Source organism: Plecotus auritus (genome assembly GCF_963455305.1).
Source record: "Plecotus auritus genome assembly, chromosome: 3".
Classification (NCBI taxonomy): domain Eukaryota; kingdom Metazoa; phylum Chordata; class Mammalia; order Chiroptera; family Vespertilionidae; genus Plecotus; species Plecotus auritus.
Window position 1 is genome coordinate 190,920,216 of NC_137772.1, and position 13,203 is coordinate 190,933,418.

General features: G+C 41.8%; 1 protein-coding gene across 11 annotated transcripts in view; it reads right to left on the reverse strand.

Annotated features, from left to right (window-relative positions):
* Positions 1-13,203, reverse strand: part of PPFIBP1 (PPFIA binding protein 1) — a 172,257-nt gene that overhangs the window by 103,946 nt on the left and 55,108 nt on the right. For all 11 annotated transcript variants that reach the window (XM_080658927.1, XM_080658926.1, XM_080658925.1 and 8 more), the window contains exon 2: positions 11,049-11,139. The gene's annotated coding sequence lies outside the window, so the exon portion shown is untranslated. The remainder of the gene's footprint in view (positions 1-11,048; positions 11,140-13,203) is intronic.

Sequence of the window (13,203 nt, forward strand, 5' to 3'; positions counted from 1 at the left end):
CATAAAGAAGATGAAAGAGACATGACAATCAATGGCTATATATAACCCTTGATTGAATCCTTGATCAAATCTACAAAACTATGATAAAATATATTTTGTAGTTGGAAACATCTGAATATGGATTGTATATGAGATACTTTCAAATGGTCTATGAAAAAAATATAAAATAGAGAGAAAGTGAGAAAGCAAAGATGAGAAAAATATTAAGAAAAAACCCATTAAGTAGGAAATCCAGATCCCTACTATTAAAGAATTACATTTGCTATGCTTGTGTGACAGAAATATATTCAAAATGTACATATTTAAAGCATGGAAATTTTAACTAAAAAAAATCTTAGGCATTAATTTGATTTCTCCAGTGATATTAGCTGAACAATTCTTTAATCTACATTCATTCATTTATTCGGGCACCAGCCTTTGGATTCACCACTGGCTGCAATGAATTTTCAGTCTCATGGACTAATACATATTCATCCCGTAAGTCCCTCTAACCATAAAAAGATAACTTGGTCCAGTTGAAAGCAGGTTAGTGTCTAGGCATTTTTCAAAAACATTTCAGATTTCAGGAGTTTATTTAGCTTTTGTTGAAATTGAAGAGAGTAATTTTTGCCCAGTGGGAGGCTAGGCTCTCTGCCCTCAAATAATCACAAGTTTCAAGACCTGGATAGCTCATGTTAACCTTTAAAAGAACTTCTTGGACATTTTCTCTGATTCTCACAATCAGGGACAGCTTGCCACTTATTAATACCAATTCCTGCAAGTTATTTTGACATTTCCTTTTATTTTGAGCAGTGCCAGATTGTTCTGCTTCTTCCAACCTAAGAAGCAGCATAAGCATGAAGTCACCATCATATGCACTGAATATACTGGAGGACTCTTGGGAGCAAAAGAGTGATGCTATAATCTTTATTAACCTTTTTTGTTGCATACCTCTTATGTGATTAAAGCTATAGATTTTTTTTTCTTAAACAAATGCACACATTCATATATATCCTAAACACTTTACAAACAATTCAGAAAGTCCAGAGTCTTCCTGAATCCTCTAATCAATCCTAGGTTCAAAACCCAAATTCTTATAGAATATGACTTCCTGGCTTCAAATCCCAGGTCCTCACTGATTTGCTGTGGATCCTTGGCAAGTTACTCAATCTCTCTGGACTTTCCATTATGTCTATAAAATGTTATACGAATAGTCTTAAAGTGTTATGAGGATTTAGTAAAAGTGCCTGGCATGTTGTAAATGCTTACAAATTTTAGCTGATGCTAGTTGCTGTCATGTACTTCCTTTGTTTTAAAAATCTGCCACGGCTCTGGCTGATGTGGCTCAGTTGGTTAAATTCATCCCATGCACCGAAAGGTCGCAGGTTCGGTTCCTGGCAGGCCACAGGCCTGGGTTGCAGGTTCGATCCCCAGTATGGGGCATGCAAAAGGCAGCCAGTCAATATTTCTCTCCCACATTGATCGTTTTTTTTTCTCTCTCTCTTTTCCTTCCCCTTTCTCTAAAATAAAAAAAAAAACTTTTTAAAAAATCTGCCATCATCCCTAATGACTACAGAATTAAGTCCAAGTAAATTGCCATTAAATCTCTATAATAGGATCCTGACATACTTTTCCAGTCTTATTTTAACAACTGAAGGCCCAGTGCACAAATTCGTGCACCTTGAAAGGAACTGTGGGCTGCAGTGGGCACAGGGGTGAATTTCGGCCCATCCTCCGCTCCCCCGCCCAGCCCCTCCCACCACAGCCCCCGGTTCCACCACCTGCTGCTCCCATGTGCTGATGGCGCCAGCCCTACTCACACCTGCTGATGGCGCAGGGCGATTGAGGCGGCACCAGCAGTGGGTGCGAGCGGGGCCAGTGCCGTCAGTAGGTGTGAGCTATGGCTGCTGCCCCGATTGCCCCTCAGGAGCAGGGGGAGGTGGAGAAGCCCTCAGGGGCAACTGCCACTCACACCTGCTGACAGTGCTGAGCGATCAGGGCTGGCGCCGGGCGCCTGCAGCGAGTTGAGCGGCGGCTCTGGCACCGGCAGCAGGTGTGGGTGCCAGCAGCAGGTGTGAACACCCAGTGGGACCGCAGAGCTCAGGAATAAAGAATTTTCAGTAACCACCAGAGGCTCGCCCAGATGACAGTGACCGGTACCCTGTCTTGGTCTGGCGCCTCCACTCACCTGCTCCACCATCCCACTGCGGCCAATGCCCGCCATGTTCCACACGTGCCCTCTGGTGGTCAGCGCACATCATAGCAATCAGTTGTTCGCTTGTTCGGTTGTCCCGCTGTTTGGTCTATTTGCATATTAGGGTTTTATATATATAGATGCTCCCCCTTGACTCTGACACTCCTTGCAGTACTTGTCTCCTGTTGTTGCTCCCTGTACTTTCCTGCCTCAGTGCCTTTGCTTATATGGTTCCCTCTCCTTGGAACTGCCCTAATGTTACTCCTTCCTTTTGCCCTGCTACCTACTAAACTACCCCCAAGTGACCCTTCAAGCACAGGTTAAATTCAAGCTCTTCTATGGAACTGAGCAGGCTGGAAATAATCACTCCTCCCTTTATGCTACCACAGCACTGCCTGTAGTCAGTGCGTATTTTATCCTGTTTTAAAGAAATGTGCTTCCATATCTTTCTCTCTCATTAGACAAAAGCCCCTGTATTCTGCTTATCTTTTCATGCTCCAAAGCATTTGGCCCAGTTCCCTGTACAAAGAAACTCCACGATAAACATTTGGTGAAACAAATGGTTAATCTGCAGGAAATAATTAAACAGATAATATCTGAAATTGAATGTCATTTCCTCTCACATAAAATTTAACTAGCTTCTACTTTAATTAAATCTAGTCCCTGGATGTTGATATCAGGGACCAGGGAGCATGGCATAGTATAGGTGTTTCCTGAGTGGAAAAGCTTTGTACAGTTTTGTACAACAGGCAAAGCTAATGAACAAAAGAACGGCCACATCTTTCTACTTGTCTGAACTCAGAAACTGATATTCTAGCCTCTTTTTTATTTAAAAGGGTTTTTTAAAAAAAGCCTTCACATTCCCAAATCTTCCAGGTAATGTGTAGATTCACTCACTTGTTTAAATACATTTACGGAATATTAACATGCCAAAGGCTGTGCACAAAGATGAGAATAATAGAGCCCTCCCTTGAACAGCGCATACCTGTGGGCAAGATGGGCATCTGACCAGAGACAGCATAGAAGCTATAATCTGAACTAGATTGACCTGGGAGAATGACCTGGGAGAAGAAGCAGATAACGCAGGCCCAGGGAACAGCCTGCAGAAAGGCCAGAGTCCTAAAAGGCATGCTTGGGAAACAGTGAAAAGTCCAGTTCAGCTTGAGCAGAGAGTGTACTTCAGTGCCATGGTAAGAGACCAAAGTCTGAAGTGTAGGGATGGAACCAGATCACTACGGTGTTTTGATTGTATCTTATGGGACGAGGGCAGTTTTTGAAGCAAGGGATGGAGATGATCAAATCCGTATTCTAGACTGACGTTTCTAGTAACAGCAGTGTAGGAGTGGGGGGACTAAAGTGGAGAAAAGCTGGCAGCAGAAATATCAGGGAAAAAATTTCAAACCAGGCTCCATGACAAGATGGAAGAAAGAGTCAAATTCTTGTTCTAGCCCGTAAGTAGTTTCCTCAGTATGGTTGGTGGTACTCCTGTTCCTTTCTCAGGCCCAGCTACGATACACTTCATGCTACACCAGCTCTCAGGCACTACTGTTTCTGACAATTAGTAACCACTGACTTGAAAAGTGGAGGGGAAATTATCTCAGCTGAAAAGAGGCACCAGACTCCTAAGATGCCCTGAAGTGGAAGGTAAGGCATCACAAGCAGGTTTCTCTTTGCTCTTTCATTTATTCACTCATTCATTCATTTAGTGTTCATTCACTTGCTGAGGTCCCACTATGTGCTGGTCATTATTACCCTTCATGCCAAGGACATGGAGATACACAAGACATTGTTCTTTTCTCTAGATGTTCAAAGCCTGGCAGAGTGTTAACTGTCACCTGTTCAACAACAGAATTTAATAATTGGGCAAATTGTCCTTGACAGTCTTCACCTTACATGAGGCTGTTTAAAATTGTGTCTGGACATCGGTCACAATACCAACTTGTAACTCATTTTTACCTTAAATGATTAGTTTGCTACATAAACTGTGGAGCTGGCACCAGACAGTTGAGGGGGCTTCTGCCACAATAATCAGGATTGTTTTATATTATACAGTAGACATTTGTGAATATGCCCACTCATGAAATCTATTCATAACCTCGAAATCAATGCTAGTGGTGCTTTCGTGGTCATTCATGGACATCAAAGGGCAGCCAAGCATTTGAGTTGCCCATGAGCACAGTTCCAGCTGACGTGATGCTCTACCTTCTTGTTGCAGCTCAGTTTTCATACTATAAACAAGTGTCCTTGTTTTTCCACTTTTTGTACTTTTCGTTGGTGATTTCCAAGTTTAAAGTGGCCCCAAGCATACGGCTGAAGTGCTGTCTAGTGTTCCTAAGTGCAAGAAAGCTGTGATGCGCCTTGCGGAGAAAATGCATGTGTTAGATAAGCCTTGCTGAGGCATAAATTATAGTATCATGAGTTCAATGTTAATGAATGAATAATATTAAGGTGACTTTAAACAGAAACAAGGTTATATATTGATCAATTGAGAAAATGTCATGGCAGAGGCTCACAGAAACCTAAGCCTGTACATCCCCTACAAGCAATGACAGTATAGAAATGATAGCAAGAATCGACTGTTTCGCCCTAGCTGGTTTGGCTCAATAGATAGAGCGTCAGCCTGCGGACTGAGGGGTCTCAGGTTCGATTCTGGCCAAGGGCACATGCCTGGGTTGTGGGCTTGATCCCCAGTAGGGGGCGTGCAGGAGGCAGCCAATCAATGATTCTCTCTCATCATTGATGTTTCTCTCTCTCTCTCCCTCTCCTTTCCTCTCTAAAATCAATAAAATATATTTAAAAAAAAAAAAAGAATTGACTGTTTCATTTCGGGTATTAGGTAAAGAGCGCAAAGAATCAGCCATAACACATTGACTTTTTTCAGCTTCGCCGGAAACAGAGGTCACTTTCTGGATCCTACAACACTCCAGTAGAATTAGTATTTTCTGTCCCTCTGTAATCACTCACACAGTTTCACAAAGAAGTGCTTGCTGCTCTGCTGGTTAACTAGGGGAAGAAAGAGAAGAAGTCAACAGGCCAGGGGGTGCTGTGGGTCAATGTAAATGTGTTGCTGTTTTCTCCTGAGAGAGGTCTTATACTCGAAGTTCTGCTACTTTTTTTTTTTTTTTTTTTTTTTTTAAGCAAGAAGGGAAGGGAGAGGGAGATAAAGAGAAACATCACTGATGAGAGAGAATCACTGACTGATTGGCTGCCTCCTGCACGTCCCCTACTGAGGATCGAGGCCGAAATCTGGGCATGTGCCCTGACTGGGAATCAAACCGGCAACCTTTCGGTGCCTGGGATGCTACCCAACCAACTGAGCCACACTGGCCAGGGCAGTTCTGCTCCTTCTTGGGGGCCACGTATTTCCTGCTCGATATTTGGTTTTTATCTCCCCCAACAACACACAAAGCCAAGCTGGGTACAGGCCTCTGAAAGGTGGTGTGTTCTGTGCCAAACCTCAGGCAAGACCAATTTAGACTGTGACGCCAAAAAGTCAACTTTTCTCAGCAAATAATCCATTCTTTAATTTCTAAAAATGTCTAAGAAGACCATTTAATCCCACCAATCATCCAAGGCTTCTGAGAATGCCTCCGGAAACATGCTGCCCTGTGGAAAAGCTAACCTCCTCCAGCAGGAAACACCTTCGGACGGCAGTGTATTGGAAGCCGGCTTCCTGCTCCAGGAATTCCATGCACTAGAACCAGAAGCATTCATGGAGCGTTCCATCCGTCTTCTCGACTCCCTCCCAAGCTGAGACTGTTTATTTGTTGCACAAAGCAGTCATCCAAATTACTATTGAAAAGCTTCCAAGCACGATGAGAGGCCAAGGCAAGGAGCAGGAACAGCTCATCAAAGGCAAGAGGAGCTGGATCCAAAATAAATCCAGTACAAAATGCCCAGAATAGCCCAGAAAGACAGCTGATGACCTTTTCTTCTAAAATCTCTTAATATCACAGTGTCAAATGGCCCATGTAACTAAAGCCAAGCATATAATTACTACCATGAGGGTAAAGGAATAAAGTAAAAACGAACATACAAATAAGAAAAGCTGATCACACGATGACAACTTGTGCTTTGAAATACAAATTGAAACACAGAAGACAAATACAATTATTGGACTATGCTTAGGAGTCAGCCATTGGAGAGGGAAGACCTCTCAGTTCAAGGTAATAGCCACAGGAAACTGTCAAGGCTATTTCAAGCTCTGAAAGCTACCACATTTTCTAAAGAGATAGCGCATATATATTTATTTATTTTTCCCCCTAAAGACTAAATGACTCCTGCTACAATGGCTGTAAACCACCACACCCTTAACTGAAGTCTCCTTTTGGATGAACCAGCTCTGAGCTGTGATTTGAGGAGAGGACAGCATTATGGTATGCAAGGAACACATCCTGGGAACCCCTGATTCAAAAGCCTCGAGCTGTTGCTAAATGAAGATTTAAGAACTATTGAAATCCCTTCTTCCGCTTCTTCATTCCTGAAGTAATGGAGAGCCTTGGCCAATTGATATTCTGGTGCCGGAACCCTGGTTTCCCAAGAATACCATAATATTAAAGCACAGATCCACCGAGAGTCAAGATTCCCTTGAACCTTCTCCCTCCTTCTTAAAAAACTGCTGAGACTACATAACTAAGTGCCATCAGAGATGCTAAGGCCTCCTAATTAAATGTATGAATGCATTTTGAAAGAAAAACACACGGCTGATTCAATTACAGAGTTAGTGTGTGCTCAAACCCACATACAAACACCTCCCCACACATTTTGCTAAACGTGCAAACATTTCCTTTCTGTCTGCAGCTATATGCTTGCATGTCTGTATTAAGAAGAAAAGAAAAAATTCAAAGTCACTGACTGCCAATTTCCAAAGAGGTGAGGAGAAACCAAAGCAACCAAGAATAAAGATAGCTAGCTTCACCCTGGATGGTGGGGCCTCATTGGCTGGAGTGTTGTCCTGTACACCAAAAGGTGGTGGGTTCCATTCCTAGTTGGGACACATCAGGTTCAATCTCAGGTTGGGGTTCATGAGGAAAGCAGCTGATTATGTTTCTCTTTCACATGGATATCTGTCTGTCTCTCTCTAATATCAATTCTTTTTAAAGTTGAAGCAAATAAAAATAAAAAATAAAAGACTTCTAGCTTCCGCAGCCCTCAAACTCCATCCACACCCTCACGTACAAAAGAAATGTATGCTTGAAGGAATGGCTCTAAAAGCAAAACTACATCTCCATTCAACAGTAAAGATGATCTTAGATATTTGGTTGGAGAGGGAGAGATTTCTAAAGGAGAAAAAATGGAAGGGAAAATCTTGTGTAAGTTTCACGATGAAAAGAAATTCATTTATGCATTGTCTCAAGTTATAATGAACCAGTGAAACTACCTAAGTGACACACAAGTCCAAGTAAGATTGTTACCCCCAAGTTTTTTCAGAATTTTTAGTATGAATTGCCTAGAATAAAGAATATTTGAGCCCTGGCTGGTGTGGCTCAGTTGGTTGAGTGTCATCCTATGCTGGTTAGGGCACATGCCTGGGTTTCTGGCTGGATCCCCAATAGGGGGCCTGCAGAAGGCAGCCAATAGATGCTTCTCTCATCAATGTTTCTCCCTCTCCCTTCCTCTCTCTCTAAAAAATCAATGAAAATATTTAAATAAATAAACAATGATTCCTTCCTCCACTATCATAAATACCAGAATCTGCTGTCACAAGAAGCTTTGACTTGAGACAAAACCTGAGAAAGAATCTAGCATTTAGAAAAACACAAATACATGCAAAACGTAGTATGTATTCCATTTAGAGGGTTCCCAGAATCCTCCTCTGCCTGAGTCCCAATCTAAAATAACTTCCTGGTTTTACATATGAGGAAACCAAGCCGGGATGAATGCTATACCTGAAGGTCCACAACTAGTTAATGGAGAAGTCAGCACTAGAATTTCAGAGTCTTGGGTCAAATGTTCTTCTTGACTCAAGTCACTCTCTCAGTTTTCTTTTCAGAACACAAGATTATTCATTTGATAGATCGTAATCCCATCGAGAGCAAAGCCAAGCTTAAGCTACACCCTTTGCCCCTCGAGCTAACTCAGAACTTGCTAACAGGTGGAAAGATGTCCCTGACCACAGGCAGTTGGAATGGACACCCTAGGATGGCTGTGGTCTACAGTGGATCACCCACATAGCCTTTCCCCAAAGGCCTTTAGAAAATAAGGACACTTGTTTGCAAAATGCCTGGCAAGAGTTTCATTTTCTTCTGTGCAAAATGACCCAATTTTCCCAGGAATCCCATTTCCACTGGTCTCTTCTTCAACTAACCAAGCAAAGCAGTTCCCAAAACCAAGAGTGTCTTCACTCACTCACGCTGGGGAGGGGCATGGCGGGGAATATGGACAACTGTTTCCTTTATCTTTGCTCTGAGTTTCAGCTTAAGGTGAGGCAAGCAGGAAAATATTTCTGTTAGTGTTCACCAAATTTAAAAAAGAAATGAAGCTTACCTCCTATTTTTAAGAAGTGATCTGAAAACTCCTGAAAAGGATCAGATATAGAGTCAAAAAATGTTAAGAACAATGGCTATTTTTCGTGCTAGTGCAATGTGCCCAAACACCACTGCTGACACTACTGCAGTAAATTGTCACAGCAAACCTACAAGGTGGGTATATTAAATCCTCATTTTACAGATGAGGAGGCTGACTGAGAGGGATCATGGGCAAAGGTGGCAGTGGAGCGGTGATCTGAAAGCAGAACAATCTCACTGCAAAACCCACATGCTCACATCTTGTATTTGTTTAAAAAATACATTTCCCCCTAATTTAGTGATTTCATTGATTAAGTTCATTTTTGGCTTTAGGATCTATACTTTAGATATTGATTTTTCAAAGCTCCCTTGAAACAAAAGTTAAACTTGGTAAGTTTGTCCAGAAAATGCTTTGAGAGCCCCTTCAGAGATCCAGCCTGCCTGCTCAGATCAATTTTTATTTCTCTGTTCATCTTCTTAGGCTCTTCAGGCCTCATAAGCTGATTCCTTCTCTGGTTGTCACTTTTCCAGGCTCTTGCTCTGACTGGTGAAATATCCTCATCATTTCTAGGGGAGCCCAAACACCTCTTTCTTCTGGGTCTATTTTCTCTTCCTCTCTGCAATCCCTTCTTGTACCCAACCAAAGCTCTTCGGTGCCAGGGAGCAAGCTTTACCACACCACATACGTAGCAGAGAGGGCTTCCACCTGATCAAATGCCCAAAGTGACCAGGAAACATCTTCCTCTCTCCTAACTAGCATGCTTAGAACATCCCGTTGAAACAGACAAATCACCTTGCCACCTAAAATCAACCTGTCTGCTTTCACAGGTGTCTACTTCAGCATCACTCAACAGAGACGCAGAATCTAAACGACTGAGTGGTCCCTGTCCACACAAAACACAATCATCATCAAAATATATTCACAAAAATATTCAATGGAGCACTACTTGTAATACATCCAAATTGGAAAACTACCTAAATATCCACCAACTGTAAGAGATGGATAATTGAGTACCATAATAGCAAGGAAAATGAAAAATGTAAATTATATGTAATATCATAGATGAATTCCACAAACATAATAAGGAAATTAAGCCAGACACAAAGGAAGATATACTATATGATGCTATTTACATAAACTTTAAAAATAGGCAAACTAATCAATGAATGGCATTTGAAATCAGGAAGTAGATTATTCCTGGGAGCATTAGGAAAGAGGGTGCTGGGGTGCTGTTTCCCAGGTGTGTCCACTGTGTCATCATTATCCCAGCAAGCCATCCACTAATGATCTGTGCTCTTTCCTCTACGTATAAGATACGTCAATAAAAAGCTGACTGAAAAAGAACCTGGGGAACATCTGGTCTGCTCTCCTTGGCTGGCATAAGAGTAATTGCTTCCCGTGGTGGTTAAATGTCTCAAGGACACAGGAAATCCAAGGAAAGGCTGGGACTGAACATTAGGTCTCTCAACTCCCCATCTAGGTACCAAAGCTACCTCTCCAAGGCGGGAGGATGTTTCTCCAACTCCAGTCCTTGTTGTGACTACAGCCACGGTTTAGAAGGATTAGGATCATATTCGTGTTAAGAATACAACCCAGACATTTCAAGTCTCCTACCAACAGATGCGCCATAAAAAGCTTTAAACACTCTTTAGGATGTGACGAATCAGAAAGTCAGACAGCGCTGTGCTCACACCCCAGGCTCTGCCACTTACTAGCTGTGTGACCATCTGCACGCTCCTTACCACTCTCTGAATCTCAATATCCTCATCTAGATCACTAAAATATTAACTCCTACTTTGCAAGGTTGGCAGGAGGACGATATAAGGCAATAGTGTCCAAGCAGTATCTGGTAGGTGGCAAGCACTCAGAAAAAATAGTCATTGAATGAAAATTGAACTGAATTAGTCAAGTGCTTGTCACTTAGTACAACCTCAATAAAGAATTGTCATTATTATTACTGAGCAAGAGAAACAGGGAGGAAAGGTTTTTCTAAGCCTATAGGGTCCTTAATGGGTTGACCGGTTCTTACTGACTTGAGATGGGGCACTGTAATGGTCTGAGATAAAGAACAATAAAGGATTTGAAGAGAAGGCGGTGCTTTTTATGTGCTACCAGGTCTGTGTTTTCCTTCTCAGTAACAGTCACAACAAGCCTAAATTCTACAGCCATCTATGTAAGGCACATTACTTTTAGAATTAAAAATTTTTAAACAGGGTGGGTCATAAATTATCATAGGTATAATGAGTAGACTGACATAGTCAAGTAACTTTACTAGTGGGAAAAAATTTACACACCAAGTGTCCAGAAAGGTAATTGCAGGCTTTAAAGATGTGAGAAACGAACAATGATGATGAGCAATTTTACTTACATTAAAAAGGAAGGTTTAGCACTGATTTCTTCTTCAGCTCTTCAAATCTTGCTGTACTTATTAACAAACTGATCCATAAAGTTCTTTAATACTGAAAAGATATAGAAAAGATAAATTAACACTAATTTCAAATTATAGCAGACCAGAAAAAAAAATCCATAGATGGTTAAGTTGTTGTATAAGCAAAGAAGATAACACATGTGTTAAGAAAATGTGTTAAGGACCAAGAGATTTTTTTTAAATTTTATTGTTAAAGGTATTACAAATAGTAGTACATATGTCTCTCTTTCACCCCTCCCCACTGACCTCCCCCTGGCCTCCCCTATCCCCCAGCACTTGCCCTCGTCCCCCCCCCACCCCCAGTGTCTTGAGTCTGTTGGTTGTGCTTATATGCATGCATACAAGTCCTTCAGTTGATCTCTTACTCCCCCAACCTAACTGATTATCCTTCCCTTTATCCTTCTACCATTTCCTCCTCCCCACGCCCTCCTCTTCCTCCCTTCTCCCCATCCAGCACCGCCTCCCTCTCTTCTTCCTTACTTCCTGTTACTGGACAACCTCAAATATTCCTTGAAGCCTGAGTTTCTGCTGAAACCACCAGCATTAACTTTTATAGTCCAAAGTGCCTGACACATGTCAGGTCCTCTATCAATGTTTGTTGAGTAAATAAAGAAACCACAGTTTTCCAATATCTCTTTACGATTTTAAAAATGAAGAGATTTATTATTTTCTTGTCCAACAAGAATAATATGTGGACAATACTGTAGAAACATACACACTGTGTTTTAGACTTGTGTTTCTGATTGATTCCCTTTTAAATAATATCTACTTAGAAAAAAATTCCCATTAGTAAGTATTTTTATGGACATGTAGATTCACACCATTATAGTTATAAAATATAGTAAAGGTAATAAAGGAATGTTTAGGAGATGTAAGTTCCTTTTGAAGTGCTCACTCTTCAGACACCTCAGGATTCCCTCCATCTACATGAGAAAGCAAAGAAGCTCCAAGTTAAATACTAGAAACACGACCTCACATGTGATCTCAAATGTATGTATAGTCGGGGCCAGTCCCAGACAAAATTGTGAGGTAGGAGTGGAGCAGCTTCAGTCTTCTATCTGAGCCTTTGAGGAGTCAGTGACTCCAGATGTTTCATTAAGTAGGAAAAATAGGATCGTCTCCAAAGTTCCAACAACTTGATGGATATCCTTCCTGAGGACATTTTCATTTAGAAAAAAAAAGAGAGAGAGCTTCAGAAGGCAGGTGCTTGACACTGAAATAAAATGCATCACTGACAATGGAATTTCAAGCACCAATGGGGGATACGGATTGTCTTGAAGGAATTTCTCGACTCAAGTTCACATCTGTCCATTCGGCCTCCCCTAAAGCTGGCTTCATGTATGACCCATATACAGGGGCAGGCAAAAGTAGGTCTACAGTTGTAATACAAAGAAATAATAAATAATACAAGAACTGTTTCACATTCTCACAATCTAGGTAAATTTTAAGCACTTAATGATGCATCCATAGGCAAGCCCGACTTCAAGATTAGTGTGTGCTCCAAAAGCAAAGTTATATTAATCAGCAGTTTTCAAAGTGCACGTTTAGGAACTCTCTCCCATGGGTGCTTCTGAGAATGGAGGCAGGAGAGTGAGTAGATGTGTAGTAGTGGGCTGAGCACATTATTATTTCTCTTATAATTTGATCCAAAACGTACTCGGAGAAGAGGTTCCTTGAGCTGCTTATAAAAGGGTTGAAGCTAAATGATTATTAAAGCTAGTGCAGAAAAAATCCCAGTGAGTTCATAGCATAACACAGCTTATCTAGCACAGTAATCATACCAAAATCCAACCACCCTCCCTAACAGAGTCTTTTTGGAAAAATGTGAATTCTAAGTTGGGTCCCAGAACAAAGGTCATCCTGGGTCCAAGCAGGCAGGAGCCAGGCCTTCTCTTCCTTCTTATCCAGTGCCTTTGTCTTCTGCCCTGGAACAAACACCTATACTTCCAGGAGGACTGAACCAACAGTAAGGGGGAGAGAAGAGGGTGGAGAGGGCCTGCGGATATTCCAGAGTGGGGGAGACGGGGGGGGGGGGGGTCCAGCAGGGCGTAAGACCCAGTGGGTTTCTGTGAGTCAAGCACAACCCCAGACCCTG